This window comes from Macrotis lagotis, chromosome 5 (assembly GCF_037893015.1).
Source record: "Macrotis lagotis isolate mMagLag1 chromosome 5, bilby.v1.9.chrom.fasta, whole genome shotgun sequence".
Taxonomy (NCBI): Eukaryota; Metazoa; Chordata; class Mammalia; order Peramelemorphia; family Peramelidae; genus Macrotis; species Macrotis lagotis.
The window spans coordinates 237,396,569-237,416,657 of record NC_133662.1 but is presented as its reverse complement, the minus strand read 5'-3'; the positions used below and the strand labels follow the sequence as shown (position 1 = coordinate 237,416,657).

The window sequence follows — 20,089 nt, the reverse complement described above, 5'->3', positions numbered from 1 at the left end:
GAAGATGGAGAGACAGATACAGAAAACTGGGGAAGGGGAGAGACAAATAGGAAGGAAGAAACAGAAAGGCAAAGAGGAGAGAGACAAAGACAGAGGAAAATGGAGAGACAGAAGAGAACCAGAGGAGGGGACATAAATAGGGGAGACAGAAACAGAGACAGACAAAGACAGGCAGAGACAAGGAGGGGAGAGCAAGGGAAGGAGAGATGAGACAGTCAAGAGAGACAGGAGAGGGGAGAAAGGAGGGGGAGACAAATGGAAAGAGATTGAAGAAACAGAGGGGAGAGAGATGAGAGTGGGGAGAGACAAATGGGAAGAAAGAGGGAAGAGACAGAATAAAGAGCAAAGGGAGAGAGGAAGAGACAAAGACAGAGGAGAGTTGAGAAGAGCAAAGAGATGAGGGAGAGACAAGAGAGATGGGAGATGAGAGAGACAATGGGAGGGAAGACAAATGAGAGAGAGAGAAGGGTGAAGGGAGGGAGGAGAGATGGGGAGACAGACAATGGGGGGAAGACAAATGGGGGAGAGGGAAGAGAGGGGAAGAGACAGAGAAAGAAGGGTAAAAGGAGAGACAGAGAGACAGAAACATTTTTCTGCCCCCTAGAATACCAACAGCTCCTCTCTTGTCTCCAAAGTGGTCTTGTTGATTTAAAGGTCAGAAAGAGGCAGTCTCCAAACAAGCTTCTGGCTCAGTTGAAGTGATCTGCCCTTAGAAGGGAAGTGACCTGGAGCCCCTTCCTCCCTTGCTCTTTGTGCAATGGAGCTGGAGCAGGGCGACCCTTGGGCTGAATTTCAGTGCCCTATGGCTGGGAATTGCCAGCTGAAGCCCAGTTGTAAATCTCCTGAGAGTTTGTCATTTAGTCCCATCTGATGGAAGCCTCTGCTGTCAGCATTTTCAATGAGGTCTGGGAAGGAGCTGGGCCCCTGCTCAGGCTCTCTTGCCCTCTACCAACTACCCCTTTCCTTTTTTTTTTTTGTTTACAGAGTCTTTATGTGCCTAGAACAAAATCATTACTAGCCAACAATCAGGCAAGCTTGTGAGCCACCCCCCCCCCAAATCCACAACCTTTGGGCTCAGTCAGTAGTGTCGAGAAGAAAAATCAGTCTTGGTATTTAGTATTGTCAGGAAGGGATATCTAAGTGACAATGATCTTTTAAAACAGAGAAAGAACTGAACAAGGATCTTCGAGAAGCATGTAAAAACAAGAGTTTCCATTAAATACAAGCTTCTAAAATGTGAAAATCCTCCTGATGTCCCCTATCCATTAGTGAGATCTTAAACGAATACTTAAGCATTATCTTATTTTTAGTAGCCTATTCATGGGATTGATTTTTAACATTTTATAGGCCCTAACTAGCCATGGATATGATGAAAATGAAGATGACAATCTCTTCCTTTTCCCATTGAAATAGGAGAGGAGAATTTACATGGCTAGATAACTGTCTAACTGAACATTGGCTTTTTGTTTGAGGTGCGACCAGTTTTGGAGTCCCAGTATGAGAAACTCCAAGAGACGCCTTGAGTAGCTGAAGACACTTCACTAAACTATGAGACTAAATACCCATTACTGTGGTTACTTTTAGAGTACATACATGACAGGATATCTTATCAGCCTTGATGGACTTACTCATCTCATCAAGGTTTGAGGTGGACATACATGACAGGATCACAAGGTTTGAGGTGGACAATTTGTTAGCAGATTTAATGGTGGTAAAACAGGCTGAATCCCTGGCCTTAGAAACTGAAGCCTTATGAGTTCCAAGGAGAGATGGCCACAACCCCACTTCTGGAGAGGCAGGTCTAATTCTGATTTCAAGGGCTGGGAAGGTCATTGAACATCTTTGAGCCTTTCACATTCTTTGCATCATTCCCTGTCCCTGCTCACCACTGCTCATTGCTTGCCCATCTAGGGTGGCGGAGTGTGTGCCATTAGGAGTGGGGTGAGGGTAACAAATCCCATCAGCAGAGGATAGCAAATTGGGTCATCGCTGGGCTGGTTTTCTGCTGGGTGGAGCCTCCTTGTGATGGATGATGGATGGTTGTGTAGACTTCAGCCCCAAGGTGGTCCACGAACATTGCTGGATTCAGAAATAGTTACCACCTGGGCCAGAGGCTCCCCCGCTGCCCCCTTTCCAGTCTTGGAAGGTGAAGAAGGCACTCAAGGCATAGATGATCATCGTTACGCATGCAAAGAAGGAAGCCGCAGCCTTTTTGTCGTAGGCCTCGGAGCCACGGATGGATGTTCTTCGAACTGCGACTGCGGAGCAGATGAATCCAGTGATGTAGAGAATTGTAGCGATTACATTAAATATCACTAGCACCAAAGGCCAGGGGACTATATAGAGTTTGGAATTTAGCTGGCACAGGTAGATGATGAAGAAGATGACTGTCATCACCCAGGTGAAGACTGCCACAAACATCACCCACTCATAGATCGAATAGTAGTAATAATGGGTGTCTGCAATCAGGGCCCAGGTCACCAAACCCGTCAGGATCTCCACGATCATCAGGATGCCCATTAGGGAGCGGAGGAAGCCATAGTCTGGACATGACTCGCCGCGGCCCTGTCCTGGGGTTTCAGTCATTGTGTTCCTCGTCCCTTCAACCCCTAGCTGTGGGGGCTGAAGAAGGCGGGGAGGGAGTCTTCGCCTGCGCGCCGGGCTCCGCGTCCTTGCTCCAGGTGGTGAGGCGCTTGTTCTTCCGGAGGGAATGGCCCAGCTCCACACTCGTTCCCCCAGGACGCATAGAGCCCTGGTTACTCAACTACCCCTTCTCTCATAGAGTCCTAGAATGTCAGAGTTCAAGGGGTCTCATAATGTGGAATGTTAGGGCACAGAATGTTAGAACAGAGAACTGTGGAGCAGGCACCCCAAAGGGCTCCAGGGGAGTAAGGGATGGGTGACCCAAGACCCCCCTAGAAACAGGAACTACCAAAAGGGCTAACCCATCCAAAGGTGTAGTGATTGCAGGGAGAGCCACAAAAAAGATGGGACTAATCCCCAACCCTAACCTTTCTATTATCACAAAGTATAAAAATCAAAAGCAGCCATGATTTTGGTTTGTGTTCCTAAAGGAGGGATTCATTATCTAGGAGTATGTTCATTGCAAACCAACTGCCCTAGATGAGCAGGTGGTGGAGAGACTCAAGACAGGTTGTTTTCTGTCTTCCTACTCATTAGAGAAGATGAAGTGGAAGAAAGCACTGGTGAAAGAAGTCAGGAAGAAAAAGAGAGGGAAGTGTGGAAGGGCATGATGTTGGCAAGTAAAAGAAGGTAATCTATGGGAGAAAAGGAAGAAGAGAGCCAAGAGATCCAATGTACCGAGAACAGGTCTTGTCTTTTCAAGGGTAGTTCAGGGCTTGACAGCATCCTGGTCAACAGACAATTCAATACCACAAAAGTGAATTGGAGATTTACTATGGAAAAGGTCCTGTATTGGATCCTAAAGATGCCAGGATAAAACTTAATGTAAAACATGCCTTCAGATTTGCACGAACTGATGCTGAGTGAGATGAGCAGAACCAGAAAAACTGTATACCCTAACAGCAACATGGGGGTAATGATCAACCTTGATGGACTTGCTCATTCCATCAGTACAACAATCAGGGACAATTTGGGGCTGTCTGTGATGGAGAATACCATCTGTCCAGATAAAGAACCATGGAGTTTGAACAAAGTTCAAGGACTATTCCCTTTAATTTAGGGAAAAAAACTAATTTTGCTATCTCTTACACTTTTTTTTCTTCCTTAAGGATATGATTTCTCTCTCATCACATTCAACTGAGATCAATGTATACCATGGAACCAATGTAAAGACAAACAGACTGCCTTCTGTGGGGGGTGGAGGTGGGGGAGGGAAGCAAGGATGGGGGGAAAATTGTAAAACTCAAATAAATTCTTTAATTAAAAAAATGCCTTCAAAGTTCAGCTCCTATTTTAGGGAAGTCTTCCTTCAGACCTAAGCCAGAATTAGCATCTTTGCAATGCTGACCCCTCCCTCCTGTCTTCTAGGGCTAAAAGGAATAGAATAAATAGACTCCTTTCTTCAGGTGATAGTTCTTTAAATGCATGGAATGAGAGAATCATAGAGGTGGAGAAAGTCCATCAGGAACTATCTAGCCAAGCCCTCTCATTTTACAGATGGAGGAAGCAAATCGACTTTCCTAAGTACATAGATGTCAAAAGTACAAATTGGCAGAGGTAACAGCTGAATCTAGATGCCGTGACTCCCAGTGTTGCAACAGATACCTCCCTTCCCTAAAGTCTTCTTTCCTCCAAACTAAATATTTCCAATTCTTTCAACTAATCCATCCAATTGTCCTTTTCTAGACACACTCTGCTCTCAGTCCTCATCCTAAAATGTGAAATGCTTCCAGTACTAGCTATGTGCCCTGGACCCATCACTTAACCCTGTCTTCCTCAGTTTCCTTGTCTGCCAAATAAATTGGAGAAGGAAATGGCATGCCACTCCTGTATCTTTATCAAGAAAACCTAGAATGGGACCTCTAAGAGATGGATATGACTAAAAAAAATAACAAAATATGGCGTCCATATGAATCCAATATCCAGATGTCATCTGAGCAGGGCAGAGTATGGCAGAACAATCATTTGCCTAGGAGAGTATCAACTTTTTTGGTTGACATGCAATCAGTTGATTTGTATTGAGCTTTCAGTCTACCAAAAAACATTTTTATACGAATTTTTTTTTGCTATGATGGCAAAGTCAAGAAAAACAAATTCCCGAATTTAGAAAAAAAGAAGATATTTATTTTTGAGAATGAAATCAGAGTGGAGAGCATTTGGAAAAAGATAAAAAGAGAAGAATAGATAGTTGTGATATTGTTACTATACTATGCTACACAACTCATTCAGCCAAGTGAAGATTATAAATGATGCTTTTCTTGATACAAATCAACAAAATATCATATAGAATAGTAATATGATAGGGCAATCTACTTATCTAAAAATACATGCACACATATATTTATATTTAAAGTTTGCAAAGCATTTTATAAATATCTTTCTTGACTCTCACAATAACCATGAAAAAGGTTGCTTCTCTCATCCCCATTTTACAATTGAAGAAAATGAGGCCAAGAGAGGTCAAGTGACTTGTCCAGGATCACATAGTGAATCTAAACATATCTATAAATCTCCTTCTAACAAAAAAAAGCACCTAATAAGTATTTCAATAAACTTGAAAATAATTTCCTTTCTCAGAAAATAGACATGACAAGGAAAAACTATTATTCTAGATCTGATTAAAACCCTAAAGGAGGATCTGATTAGGAAAGTAGGAACAGCAGGAACCTTGGGAGAGAGTAGAATCGCCATTTTAGAGTTTGCAACATACACCACAGGCATAGTTATGAACCCTGATTATAGGAATGCAGGTTTAAAAAAATATTTTTAGAGAAACAATCCTATAACCTGAGACTCAAAAAAAGAGAAAAATGATTGAGACTCTCAGAAATGAAATTCTGACAGATGATTAAAGTGCTAAATCACTACTGGTAATCCTTAGGGAATCAAGGAGAATAAGAGAAGAAGCAAAAGGTTGGAGATTTTCCCAAATAGGAAAAGACAATCTACTGTACTATTACTACAGACTCCTGGACTCGATGGTAATGCTCAGCAAAATTCTGGGAAAGATGATTAAATGAGACTTTAAAAGGAAAAATGGTGATCTTGGATTCACTAAGATCAAGTCATGGTAAATATGAAAGAATGCTGGAATGAGGAAGACCTGAATTCAGATCCTGTCTCAGAAAGGATCACTTGACCTGCCTTGGCTTCAGTTTCTTCATCGGTAAAATGGTGATAGTAGTACAACTTCCCAGAGTTGTTGTGGGGGTCAAAAGAGATAATATTTACAAAATGTTTTGCATCTAAAGTGCTATATAATTGTTAGCTATTTTGTCTTCCATCTTGATATATAACAATAATTGGAGCTAGTTATTGCCTTTCTTTTTGGAAATAATATTGCTAAACTGAACCGATCAAATGATATATTTGTAACAAGTATCTGGCACATAGTAGGTGTTTAATGAATTTTTGATACTAATTTCCTTTCCTTCTCTCCATCCTTTTCACCACCCCCCCCCCAGTAGATCTGGGAAATGCTATAGACAGAGTGCTTCTGGATAGCACAAGATTGGAAAGGACAAGATTATAGGACTGTGGAATAATGAGTGTTTTCTACCCTTAAATTTCTTTAAAGTTTTATTAATGACTCTTTGGGGGTTTTTTGCCTTTTTTTTTTTTTAGTTTTTGCAAGGCAGTGGGGTTAAGTGGCTTGCCCAAGGCCACACAGCTAGGTAATTATTAAGTGTCTGAGGTCGGATTTGAACTCAGGTACTCCTGACTCCAGGGCCAGTGCTCTATCCACTGTGCCACCTAGTCGCCCCAAATGACTTTTATTTTGATGTTATCATGTCCAATTATATTCCCCTCCTATCCCCACAGTGAGTCTTTCATCAAAACAAAACCAACTACCCAACAACTGATTCTGATGGCTAGGTAGGGTTCTATACCCATAGTCCTCCACCTCTTCTGGGAAGGATCTTAGGATTTAGAGCTGAGAGGACTTTGGAGAACCTCTAAAAGAGGCAGTATTGCCTAGGAGGTAGCATTCTAGAGCTGAGGTCAGGAATCCTCAATTCAAATACCTCTTTAGAAAGCTGTGTGGTCATGGGCAACTTTCCAAAGCCTGTTTTCTCATCTGTAAAATGAAGGTATTGAAACATACAACTTACTTCACAGGGTTGTTATGAGGAAAGAACTTTGCAAGCTTCAAAGGGTTGTATGGAAGGAAATTTGATGATGAGGATGATGAGGATGTTCATTCCCCTAATTTTACAACTGTAGAGACTGAGGGTCAGAAAAGCCCATAGATAACTGAATTAGAAGCAGAAGGGAGACCTTAGGGGTCATCTAGTCCAACTCTCTGTTTTGCAGATAAGGATATTGAGACTCAGAGATTAAGTGACTTTCTCAAAATTACACAAAGTGGCAAAGCAATGGGGTTAAATGACTTGCCCAGGGTTGCACAGCGAAGTAGCTTCCTTATCTGTGTTTAAGGTTGGATTTGAACTCAGGTCCTCTTGACTCCAGCCCATATAATGCACCACCTAGTCACCCCTTCCCTATACTTCCTTCTCTATTACAAAAGATATTTTAATGACCCTCTTCTCTCTCTTCCTCTTTCCCTTCCTCCCTCTCCCTCCTTCCCATCCATCCCTTCCTTCCTTCCTTTCTTTTTCTTTCTTTCTCTCTCTTCAACTCCCCTGACTCTTTCCTACACTTCCATTAGCTAAAATGAAAGAAAACAAAGTCTGAAGGCCTCTCATGTCAAAATGTAGCCTTAGCCTATGGGTAAACCAAAGACAGGTAAGTGAAAGTCTGTAGGAAGCCGAAAATTTATTAACCATAATTATATTAGAACTTTCTAGTCATTTGAACTATCTTTTAATAGAACAGACTGCCTCATATATTAGTAAGCTCCCTTTCCCTGGAAGGAATGTTTGGGAGGAGATGAGGCCAAGATAGAATTCAACTTCAGGTAGGGGTTGGATCAGATGACACCAGAGATTCTATTTGGCAACACAAAGCAGTGAATCTCTAAGAGTGGAATTTCATGTACTGATAGGCGCCTGCATGGGGCAGATATTTTTTAGGTTGGGGGTAGAGGACACCTGTCAAACCCCATCGAATCTTGTCACATAAGCTTGGTGAAGCGAAAGAATACATCTATGGGGAAGTGGTTATCTACTTCCATTTCTATCCAAAAGAGCCCTCTGGAATCACCTGGATGAGTCACATCCAAAAGGCAGAACATCCAAATCCTTCTAAGGATTTTTTGGTTATTATTGTTTTTTTAATCCAGCAAACACAAAACAAGAAAGCCAGTTGAGAAAGGAAAAAGTTCAAACTGCTAAGTGGCATGAAGTGAGTCCATTTTATTAGGACTGGATAATGTCAACATTCAGACCTCCCTTGTGCACCACAATACACTTCTGAGAATAGACGACTAGAGATGAAGGTATTGGTAGTCTGGCTATAAGAGAAGGAAAATACCAGGGGACTCACTGAAGCCTTATTCAATCGCCAGTGATTCACTGGTAGGGATGAAATTTCCTTTGAGACCATGTAAGTAAATAATACTGGAACTGGAGAGCCAGGGGCCTATGACTCAGATCTCATCGAGTCTCAAAGAGGATGTTGGGATTACTCACTGGGCCACGTGGAATCTCATTTATCTATTTATAGATAAGGCAACTGGGGGGGGCAGTCACAATAGGAAATGCCAGCATTTGCCAGGACTGAGCAATGACGAATGGGTCACTTAGGAGTGAGAAAGAAGACAGGATTCACCAGCGCCTCCACAATGCTTAGTAAGCGTGACCATGAGCAACTTGGGGATTTCCAAATTAGTAGCTAAAGGGAGGAGAGCCTTCCATGGAATGATGGAGTTTACCAGAAAGCAATGGAGCACATTCATGGTGGTGCTGATGGTGGAGTGGGTATGTAGAAGAATTAGATACACAATACAGGGCCAGGATATACTGATCAATGAGGCGCTATCAAAGACTATTTATGTGGAAGTAATTTTTGTAAATATTTTACTAATGTTTGGTTTTTAGACCACAATCATTTTCCAGTGTTCTCCCACATGCACCAAAAAAAAAGAAACACACATAAAGCATTTGTAAAAAAAATTATTAAGCCCAACCATTTTACAAAGTAACTGCATCTGATGATTATACAGTGGGTCCATGCCCAAGAGAAGCCAGAGAACTCCAAGAATAACACCACCCATTCTTCTTCTTCCACCCCAGTGTCTGAAACCATTGGACAAGGAAGCAGATTTGTGGAAATGGGACCTGGTGATGATCCCTGAAGGACCTCTCCTTCTTGGGCAGGCAGTCATTCTTGCTCGCCACTCTCCTCCCATAACCACAACATCAGTGCTCTTTTCCAATGTTTAACTATGAGAAAAGTGCAACCACTGAGCTCTTCTCTCCCAGGAAAATAAGAGAGATCCTTGAACCAGGTTGCTAGAAGCTTCAGCAGTAACCATTGATTGATGAGAGGTGAGGTACTGCTGGTGGTGGGTTTTGGGATCAAGGGTCCAGGCCCTGAATTCTCTCGGGTCTCTGTTGTTGCTCCCAAGACCCCTGTTCATCAAACCCATCAGTCAAACTGATAGCAAATGAAAAGCATTCGTCTCCAGGATACTAGAGTCAACATGGATATCCTACCAACTTGCTGCTATCTCCATCTTTCCACCCAGAATCACCCTTCAGTCCTGAGACCCAAGTCAGAGAACAATCTCTTTCATCCCGAGGGGTAAGAACAACAAAACCTTTTGCACGATTGGCGGATGGTACCAAAATGTAGATATCATGTTACTCACCAAACACAGCCAAATGGTACACTTTCCTCCATTTGTCTTTATGAGGTATCTTTTTTCAGCTATAAAAGCCATTAAGACCAAGTATCAAAATAAACTGACCTTAGCCAGATAGGTCAAGTCAACAAGAGTTTTAAGCGCCTGCTTCTTGGCCTGCTGTGCTAAGCATTGGAGAATTTAGACTCAAACATCTTTTCTAAAGTACTAAGCCAAAATTTGAAAAATAATAATGATGAAGGATTTCTATTCACATTGCTTTCAATAAAAATACATTTGTTTTGATGAGTGCAAAAAGGCTTTTTGTACCATTCATATAGAAAGTAAAATTGTTTAAAGCATTGCTTTATTTCATCTTCATTGATCCTTTTTCATTTCTATTTTTATGTATGTTTTCTAATGTATATTAGTACAATAGGACATGTATATGATTTCTAAATATAGACATATTTTTATGTCAAACATTTTTATACTGAAAAAAAAATGAGTGATCAAAAAAGTTTGGAGATCACTACTCCAGGCAATATGTCTTTATCCTTCTGGGAAATTACTTCCTAAAAGCAGATGACCCTCCAAGTCAAATCTATTTGCAGGATCAATGTAGCTGAATTCTCTAGACCACACCAAAAGGAACCTGGCACAGGGCCAGAGAAGATGGGATTTCACATCTGGACTCACAGCTGGAAGAAGAAGACAAGGATAGCCCTCCTGCCTCATTGCCCTTCTCACAGTCTAGCTGCAAACCTCACTCATGACAGCTGAGGTACCTCTGGGCCAAAATGGGTTGGTGGGGGAGAGTGTGAGGGGAAATGAGGAAAATAAGAAATGGCACCAGGGTGAGGAAAGGAGGAGTGAAGACTGTAGAGACACGACGGGATCAGGGAACCATTCTTTCTGGGTCTGCCATCCTGGACAAAGAAAAAGATTCTTTTCTTTCTTTTCTTTTCTTTCTTTCTTTCTTTCTTTCTTTCTTTCTTTCTTTCTTTCTTTCTTTCTTTCTTTCTCTCTCTCTCTCTCTCTCTCTCTCTCTCTCTCTCTCTCTCTTTCTTTCTTTCTTTCTTTCTTTCTTTCTTTCTTCTTTCCCTCCTCCCTTCCTTTCCCTCTTTTTCTTTTCCTTCCTTTTTTCTTTTCCTTCCTCTTTTTCTTTTCCTTTCCCTTCCTTCCTTTCCATTTCTTTCTTTTTCTTCCTTTTCCTCCTTCCCTCCTTTCTTTTTCTTCCTTTCCCCCTTCTCCTTCCCTTCTCTCTTTCCTTCCTTTCTAATCTATATTTCATCGTATGTTTATCCATATTGTTAAATATTTTCCAATTACACTTTAATCTTGATCACTGTTCTCAGGAGTGTTGGCAGTTGCACACGGCCTGGCCCCAGCGGCTGTAGGTTTGACACCCCTAGGCTAGACCAGGCTGCCTCATATATGACAGGTGTTTTTCCCACAGAGTAGATCATACAGTCAGTATTGTCAAATAAATGAGCCTCAGTTGCTCTATCTGCAAAACGCATATAATAAGACTTATGTAAGGATCAAATTCATTAACATGCTTGAAAACATGTTTTCAACTATGAAATGATGTATAACTGCCAGCCATTACTGCTATACCTATGTATCTAGGAAGTTTAGCCATTTTTAAGAAAGCCCACTGGCTATATCCATATAGTTGAATTCACTGAGTGCATGCTAAGTTCCTTAGAGGTAAAAACTTTGTCTTATTTAATTTAGATTCCCTCAGAAGTATAATAGTATAATATTATAGCATATAGTATATAGTAGTTATATAATAATAGAAGACATCAGAAAGACCTGGATTCAAATCCTGCATTTGACATTTAACTAGTTGTTCAATCATGGAAAAATCAATTATTCGAACTTCAAGATCCTCCTTGCAAAATGAAGAATTGAACCACTTGGACTTCAAGCTACAAACCTCTGATCCTGTGCCCTCTTGATGCCCCAGGTAATTTCTGAAGTTCTAAGTTACAGATGAGTCATTGATCTGTATTAGAGGATAGAGCTTCCAAAGCATGGAGTTCCCTACATTGAAGAAACCCAGATTCTGGTAAAAAAAAAAATTCCCCTCAGCACACAAACAGTAAGCACTTAATAAATGTTTGTAAATGTATTATTTATAGAATGCAAACTTCTTAAGGACAGGGACTATTTTAATTTTATCTTTGTATTTCCAATACCAGTCTACTGTAGGCTTTTAATAATTTATTGAATTGCACTGAATTGGATTTATTAGGACTTCTCTATCAAATGTCTCTCAAGTTAGGTTATTGGTTTGTTGTCTCTTCCTGTGTTGGGAAATCTCTCATCCAGAGCCAAGATAAGCAATCAAACTCTGAAGCTCAAATTGCCGTGTGTGTGTGTGTGTGTGTGTGTGTGTGTGTGTGTGTGTGGTCATATATTGACTATTTGGGGTGATCTGAGTTGGTTTGTATCTTACAGAGACCCGAGGGCACTCAAATCCTGGCTTCTTTGGATAGAACTCTTCCCCTGCCTCCAAGCTCAGTCATCTGCCCAAGGCCCACTAATGGGTCATTCATCTCAGACTCTGTAGACATGACATTGGCACAGAACACTCCAGGAAGGGTAAAAGGAGGCCTGATGGTATGGCTTTCAACACCAGCACAGACTCCAAGGAAAGCCAGTGTATGGGAAAGAAAAGAAAAATACAAAAAATAAGTAAGACAAAAAAAACCCACTTTTTTTCCTTAGGTGGGTCTAGAGTCAGTGCTCTACACATACCTCTAAGATGAATGGCTTCTCCACTCTCATAATAGACTATAAAAATGGCAGCTCCCATAATCCAAGTCAGGGTTAGAATTCATCTATTCATTCATTTATGAATGCAATAAGCATTTATTAAATGCTTTCTGTGTACCAGTGCTGGGGATCAAAGACAAAACTGGAATAGCCTCTACTTCTAGGAGTTTACAAATTTCAGTTGTTTCAGATATGTCCTACTCTTCATGTCTTCATTGGGGTTATCTTGGCAAAGACACTGAAGTGGTTTGCCATTTCCTTCACCAGTTTATTTTTACAAATGGGGAAACCAAGGCAAAGAGGGTAAAGTGACTTGACCAGGTCACACAACTAGTAAATGTCTGAGGCCAGATTTGAATGCAGGAAGATGAATTTTCCTGATTCCAAGTCTGGTCCTCTATCTATCCATTGTGGCATCTAGCTGCCAAGCTTATATTCCACTAAAACTAAAAAGTAATCTGAAAAAGTTCATGCCAAATACCCTTTAGCATCAACTGGAAACTTAAAAATGGCCTCTCCTAGGTGTTTCTTCTTCCACTTATTCTGCCTGAGAAATATTAATGATAGTAACTCACTTTTCTCATAGAAAATCAAGGTTTTCAAAAAACTTTCTCACAACCATCCTTTGAGGAAAATAGAGAAAAATTATTATCCCCATTTCAAGGATGGGCAAATTGTTTCTGGAAAGATCACATGACTCTCCCACAGCTATAGAAGTAGTAAATGAAGGATCAGAATTTGAACTCAGCCCTTCTGGCTCCAAGTTCATCATTCTTTGCCTTTGTCCTGCTTCCTATCTGATGATAAGCAGTTATTTTCTAGGTGGATAAGAAACAAATGGAAAGGGGCAGCTAGGTGGCACAGTGGCTAGAGCACCGGCCCTGGAGTCAGGTGTACCTAAGTTCAAATCCGACCTCAGACACTTTCTAATTACCTAGCTGTGTGGCCTTGGGCAAGTCACTTAACCCCATTGCCTTGCAAAATCTAAAACAAAACAAAAAAAGAAACAAATGGGGAAAGAATATGGGCTTGACAAGCCATCTGAGCAATCCCAGACCGGCAAACCAGATTGGGAAGGGTCATCTTTCAGTCTGAGTCCTACCATTCCTTCCCTATCTGCAGAAAGACTTTAGAGAATCCAAGTGAGTCCTTGGCTTAGAGCCTATACTAGTCTATCCAGAATATTCTGCACCAACCCCCAGAAAGGTGATTGCTCATGAGGACCCCCTTTATTCCATGGAGTTCCTCTTGGAAGAGCAGATAGTATAAGTAGTATAAGCCCCAGAATAGACAAGAACTGCCTTCTAGGCAAGATATGCAGAGGTAAACACAATAAAGAAAAGGGTCAAGATTCTGGGAGTGAGGCTACTCGGGCTGATCGGGCACTAGGTGTGCCAGACTCCAAGGAGATAATCTTTTAACTTCTTTTCTCCCTTGAGCTCCTTCATGGGAGCCTGTAGCCTTTTCTCCTGGGCATGGCAGATAGGTTTCCTTATCTTTGTTTGACATGCTGACTTTGTCTTTATAAACTGTGTTCATTGCTAGTCAGTGTGAACTTACTGAGTACAGTTAGGAGGAGGCTACTGAAAGGGAGATGCTTCAAGGGAAAAGATAGATCTAACGCTAACGTGTGTTGCCAAAAGCCCATCTCAGGCGAGGGATTCGGATAAAACAAAAGGATGAAAAGAGAATGATAGATTCTTTTATCTTACCAGAATGGAGAAAAATGGTTATGTTGAGGAAACCCAATGGGGTAACAAGTCAGTAGTGGAGTGAGGAGCCAATAGGTATGATTGAAGAAACCTTAATCACCCCAATAAGTGCTTTCAACCTACTGCTCTAAAATATGTTTTTAGAAAACTCCCCTTTCTCACTCTGGGAGTTCACTGAGGGAAAACAAGGTCATCTGTCAGGCTGGTGTGGTTTATCATCATCATCATCATCATCATCATCATCAGTGGTGGTGGCGGTATTTACTTAGCATTTTAAGGTTTACAAAATGTGTACTTTCTCATCTAAGTCTCACAACCACCCTGTATTCCCATTTGGTGATGATGATGGTGGAGGGGGTACCGGGGGGGATTGTGGGGTAATAGATTTAAGGGATTTTCCCCAGGTCCTATAGTTACTAAGTATCAAGTATCTGAGACTGGATTTGAATTCTGGTCCCCCCTGGCTCCAGGGTCAGTGCTCTATCCACTGCACCATCTAGCTATCCCTAGTATCCCTATTTTATAGATAAAGACACTGAGCCTGAGAGAGAATTGCCCTAGGTCAGGCAGAAGTCCAATACTTTCTCTGTCATGTCACTTGTTTGATCTAAGTTTTAGTGATTGCATTAAGAAAAATAATCAAGGGGGCGGCTAGGTGGTACAGTGGATAGAGCACTGGCCTTGGAGTCAGGAGTACCTGGGTTCAAATCTGACCTCAGACATTTAATAATTACCTAGCTGTGTGGCCTTGGGCAAGCCACTTAACCCCATTGCCTTGAAAAATCTAAAAAAAAATAATTAAAAGTGGGGGTGCCCTCACTGAAAATTGGGGTGCTCCAGATCTAGTATAGAACGGTAAAAAGAGAATGTTGTCCCATCTCCCAAGAAGAGGTGGAATGGGTAGAAGATGCAAAGAGGCAGATCTTGACTTCATGTCTAGAAAAATTTCCTAACCGTGGGAGCTGTTTCCAAAGTGCCTCAGGAGGTGGGAAGTTTCCCTTCCTCAAAGGTCTTCTTCAAGCAGAAGATGGATAACCATTGAGGTTAAGGTCTGGACTGAATCACTACCATTTATGATACTATAATTCTATTAAACACATTTATCTATCTCTAAGACTTTGTGTGAAGTACTAGGGTACAAAAAGAGGCAAAAGGCAATGGCTACCTTCAAGAAGCTTGCAAGTCTAATGGGGACGACGATCCATAAACTAGTATGTATGAAGTAAGATATATACCAGATAAATAGGAAATAATTTAAAAAGGAAAAAATACTGGAAATAAAAGGAGTTAGAGAAGACTCATCTCCCTGAGTTCAAAACTGGCCTCAGATACTTACAAGTTGTGTGACCCTGGGCAAATCACTTAACCCTGTTTGCCTCAGTTTCCTCATTTGTAAAAAGAGATACTCCAGTATCTCTGGAGCAAGTATACTCCAGGGCAAGGACCTTTTCATTTTGATTTTGTATTCTCAGAGCCTTCACACAGTGCCTGATGTTTAATAAATGTTTATTGGTTGATTGACATGCTAGCTAGTGCATCTCTAGGCAAGTTATTTAATCTCCATGGGCCTCAGTTTCCTCATCTGTAAAATGAGACAGTTGGAATAGATGCTCTGTGAGGTCTACAAATTCTAAATCTGTGGTTTCTGATAGTTACAATTCCCCCCAAAACTTGCTTCAATTTCTTCCATGATAGAAAGAATGAGTTGGACTAGTTGACCTTAAATGTTCTTTCCAGTTCTAAATTGTGAAGGTTTTATAATGGATGAGGGCCCAGTCCTTAGAGCACTCACCCTTCCTGGTGAGTTATTCAGAGCACGCATAATATTCCCTATTTACTGCCAATCCAACTCATGGAAGCTCGGTGAGTCTGCTTCTTGGCATGCTGAATGGAGAGGTCTTTCCTGCCTGCCCTGCTCCCACCCCCACCCCCAGCTTCAGAGCATGCACAACTATGTTCTGATTATTTTCTGTCAATGTTCTGCATGGTGATTAAAAAAAAACACAACAACTTTGAATTTATTGCTGAGTTAGGACCAAGCGTGTATGCCAAAGTTTCAAAAGTATGTGATCTCTCTGTCTCTTCCCTGGAGCTTTTGAGTGAGGAATATTGCTGTTGAGTCACCAGGTCAGAGAAGGGCAGCAGACCCCTTATCTCCCGCCTAGCTTCCATGTGTCTGTGAACACATGGCTCTATTGCTTGTTGGTTCATCCTGTCTCTTTTTTTGTTTGTTCTTTCTTGATCAGAGATGAATGAGTATCTGGAGATGGAGTTGACCAGGCTACAACCAGATGAGGTTCAAAAAGGTTGGAAAAGCTACCAGAGACCTTCTCTGCAATCAGAATCAGGAGCAGAGACCGCTGCCGCCCGTAGCAATAGAAGTCAAGTGTGGTCAAGGCTTGATTAGACTGTTTGACCTGGTCTACCAGTGGATTGACCTAGCAGCTAAGAAAATGAGTCATGTAAGGAGTCAGTCTGGTGGATCAAAGGATGAATCTTCTTTTCTTACTTCCATCCTTCTTTTCTTCCTTCCTTCTTTCCATGCTTCTTTCTTTTCCCTTTCCCCTTTCTTTCCTCTTTCCTTCCCTCCTTTTCATTGTCCCTTCCTCCCTCCTTTTCTTTTGTTTTTGGCAAAGCAATGGGGTTAGTGACTTGCCCAAGGTCACACAGCTAGGTAATTATTATATGTCTGAGACAGGATTTGAACTCGTCTTCCTGACTTCAGGGTCAGTACTCTATCCACTGCACCACCTAGTTGCCCCCTCCTTTTCTTTTTCCTTTTCTCTTCTCCTTCCTTTCTTCTTCCCTTTCTCTCTCCTCCTTCCCTTCTTCCCTACTTTCATTCCTTCCTCTTTCCTCCTCTCTTCCTTTCTTTTCTTCCTCCCCCTCTCCCTTCCTTTCTTTATTCCTTCCTTCCCTCTTCATTTACTTCCTTCTCTTTCTTCCTTCCTTTCTCCTTTCTTGCCTCTCTACCTCCCTGTTTCTCTCTCTCTTCCTCCTTCCCTCCCTATCTTCCTTCTTTCCTTCCTTCCTTCCTCTTTCTAAAATTATATATTCAGCACTTACTCCAATGTCTAAATCATAATTAATAAATGCCTTTTCATTCATTCATACTATGGGCTAGGAATAGTAATAGGTCCTGGGATGAAAGGACAAAAATTAACTCATCCCTGCCTTCAAAAGCTTACAGTTTATGATGGCAAAACAACATAGGCACATAGATACAAAATAAATACAGGGAATTTGGAGGGAAGGGGAAATCTAAGCAGCGGGGGGTGGGGAGGGAATCAGTCAAGGCTTCATATAGGAGATGGCTCTTGAGCCACTTCCCCTCAAGAATCCAGGGGTGCTAAGACAGAGGAAGGTGGAGTGCATTTGAGGCAAAGGAGATGACTTGTATAAAAGCCCAAACAGGAGGTGGAATCTTGACATGAGATGAGGACTCTATCATAGGCACCAAGGAATACTGTAAATAACACTAGGAAGGGAGATGTTGTAAAAGGCTTTAAATATCCAACAGAAACGTCTGAATTTGATACTAGCAGTCATGGGGAACTGCTGGAGTATTATTGGGGTAATGAAAAGTAAGATCCAGACTTTAGAAAAGTCAGTTTGCCTGCTCTGCACAAGAGAGGGAAGAAACTGGAGGCAGGGAGACTGATGAGGAGACTGTGGTAATAATAGCCCAGGGAAGAATTGATGAGGGGCTCCTCTGGCCGGGGGGAGGTTGTGCATAGAGAAAAGGGGATAGAAGAGGTACTGTAGATAGAGAAATGACAAGATTTAGAAATTATTGTAATAATAGGGTTTGAAGTAAGGGAAACTGAGGCATAGAGAATGAGGACAAAGTTATGAACTTGAGTGGCCAGAAGGCCGACTATCCTTCTATTTCTAACATTGCCTGTACTTCCCTCTCCCAGGTCAGAGAAAAGAGGACTGGATTTAGATGTTTGACTGCTCACTTTACTACTTTGTGATGTTTTCCCCCCAAGTTCAAACATCCCTGTGCCTCAGTTTCCTTGCCATAAAAATAAGTTCTGGTTGGCATCTAAGACCCTTTCTAGTTCCAGATCCATGATTACATATATTTCCTCCATCCTTTCCCACTTTAAAAATGTACTTCAGACATCAGAATAACTCAACAAGAGAACATTAGAGAAAATTAGGTGTCTAAAATAGAGGGATAATTTTCATTTGAATCTTCTGACCACGTGAAACTTCTCAGCCATCTTTCCCTTTCCCTCCTCGACATGAGCCAAACACTGAGATTTCGTGTCTGTAAATCCTCAAAATTAACAGCACAATAACCTAGACCCAAGCAATTTGAGATTGAAAAGGAACCTCTGCTTATTAAATGAGGCAAAGTTTTTGCGACAGTTTAAAGAGAGGTTGTTCTGGAACTCTTTGTTCCTTCACAAACTGTCTGACCCTCTCCTCCCTTCACTGAAAGAGGTCTACATTTCATCAGTAGAATTTTTAAGGTTTAAAAACATTTGGTGCAGAGAAAAGAAGACTGCTTTTCGAGGAGGACAATGGGGGATCAATGGCCAGCTCTCTCATTTCCTAGCCATAGGATCTGTGACCATGTAATCTTCCCTCTTTGGACCTTACTGTCTTCATGTGGGCATCTAGGTGGTGCAGTGGGTAGAGCCTCATCCTCCTGAATTCACATCTGACCTCAGATACGTGTTAGTTGTTGTGACCCTGGGCAAGTCACTTAACCCTGTTTGTCCCAGTTTCCTCAGCTATAAAATGAGCTGGAGAAAGAAATGACAAACCACTTCAGTATTTTTGCCAAGAAAACCCCAAAAGGGTCATGAAGAGTTGGACATGCCAGAAACAATGCCCCAACAGCTTCATCTGTTAAATGTGGGTTATTCATTTTCAAAGACCTTTACAATGAGACTCCAGCTGACCATCCCAGGCTGATTGCACCTCAATCCCTTTCATGCATTCTATATTTTTGTCAATCTGAACTACTTACTTTGACTTGAATTCGACACTGTCTTTGCATAGATTGTCTTTATATGGCATAGACCTGAGTTCAAATCCCACCTGAATCACTCACTATCTGGCTTGGATCTTGGACAAATCACTTGATTCCTCTTAGCCTCAGTTTCTTCAACTGCAAAATGGGACTAATAATAGTTGGGAATCAAATGAGAGAACAAATACACATCACTTTGTAAATCTTAAAGCCCTATATGTTTGCAATCCCATATCTGAAACATTTTCCTTCCTTACCTTTATTTCTTAGAATCACTTGTTTCCTCGCAAGCTTGGCTCAGGAACCATAGTGAACACAAAGCTTTATCTGATCACCCTAATTGTTACTGCGCTTTCTCTCTCCCTCCTTCACATCTCCACAGTAGAATGTAAGGTCCTAAGGGGCGGCTAGGTGGCGTAGTGGATAAAGCACCAGCCCTGGAGTCAGGAGTACCAGGGTTCAAATCCGTCTCAGACACTTAATAATCGCCTAGCTGTGTGGCCTTAGGCAAGCCACTTAACCCCATTTGCCTTGCAAAAACCTAAAAAAAAAAAAAATGTAAGGTCCTTGAGGGGAGGAGCTGTGTGGCCTTAGGCAAGCCACTTAACCCCATTTGCCTTGCAAAAACCTAAAAAAAAAAAATGTAAGGTCCTTGAGGGGAGGAACTCCTTCTCATTTTGTTTTTGTAACTACTGTGCCTCTACCTATGCAAATACTCCAGCTGAACTGTGATCTCAGCTCTAGGGACAGAACCTCCCAAAGCAGAGATTGTTCCATTCATGCCCACCTCTTCTGTGCTATCCACCAAATGTGATCCCCTCAGTTTCCAGGAGACTGTTCTCAATTTTTCCAGATGTCACAAAGATACCAGTGATGCATGGTGCCTGCCTCAAGTCTCTCCCTATTCCAAGCCAAACTTCACTCAGCTTAGAAAGTGATTGTCTCTAAACCTTAGGTCTCAATACATCACTCCTCCACTCATTAAACTTTTGGGGCTCCTTATTGTCTTAAATATAAAATATTAATTCCTCCTTAAAACCTGGTCCCTTCTCATCTTTCCCATCTTCTTACATTCTCTTCCATATAATTCATGACCCAGTCATATTGAACTACTTGCGGTTTCTCACATACAACAAACACCCTATTTCTCACATCTTTGTGTCTCCCATGTCTGAAAGGCTATCTCTCCCAAATTCTTTGTCCCGCCCAACCTTT

At 41.6% G+C, this 20,089-nt stretch overlaps 1 long non-coding RNA gene across 2 annotated transcripts in view; it reads left to right on the top strand.

Annotated features, from left to right (window-relative positions):
- Positions 1–17,115, top strand: part of LOC141488696 (uncharacterized) — a 56,419-nt gene extending 39,304 nt beyond the window's left edge. The window contains exons 3-5 of one of the 2 annotated variants that reach the window (XR_012468761.1): positions 10,003–10,172; positions 11,244–11,363; positions 16,134–17,115. This is a non-coding gene — a long non-coding RNA (uncharacterized LOC141488696). Of the gene's footprint in view, positions 1–10,002; positions 10,173–11,243; positions 13,564–16,133 lie in introns of those variants that run through there. The other variant, XR_012468760.1, reaches the window with a different exon arrangement.
- The last annotated feature ends 2,974 nt before the right edge of the window (positions 17,116–20,089 follow it).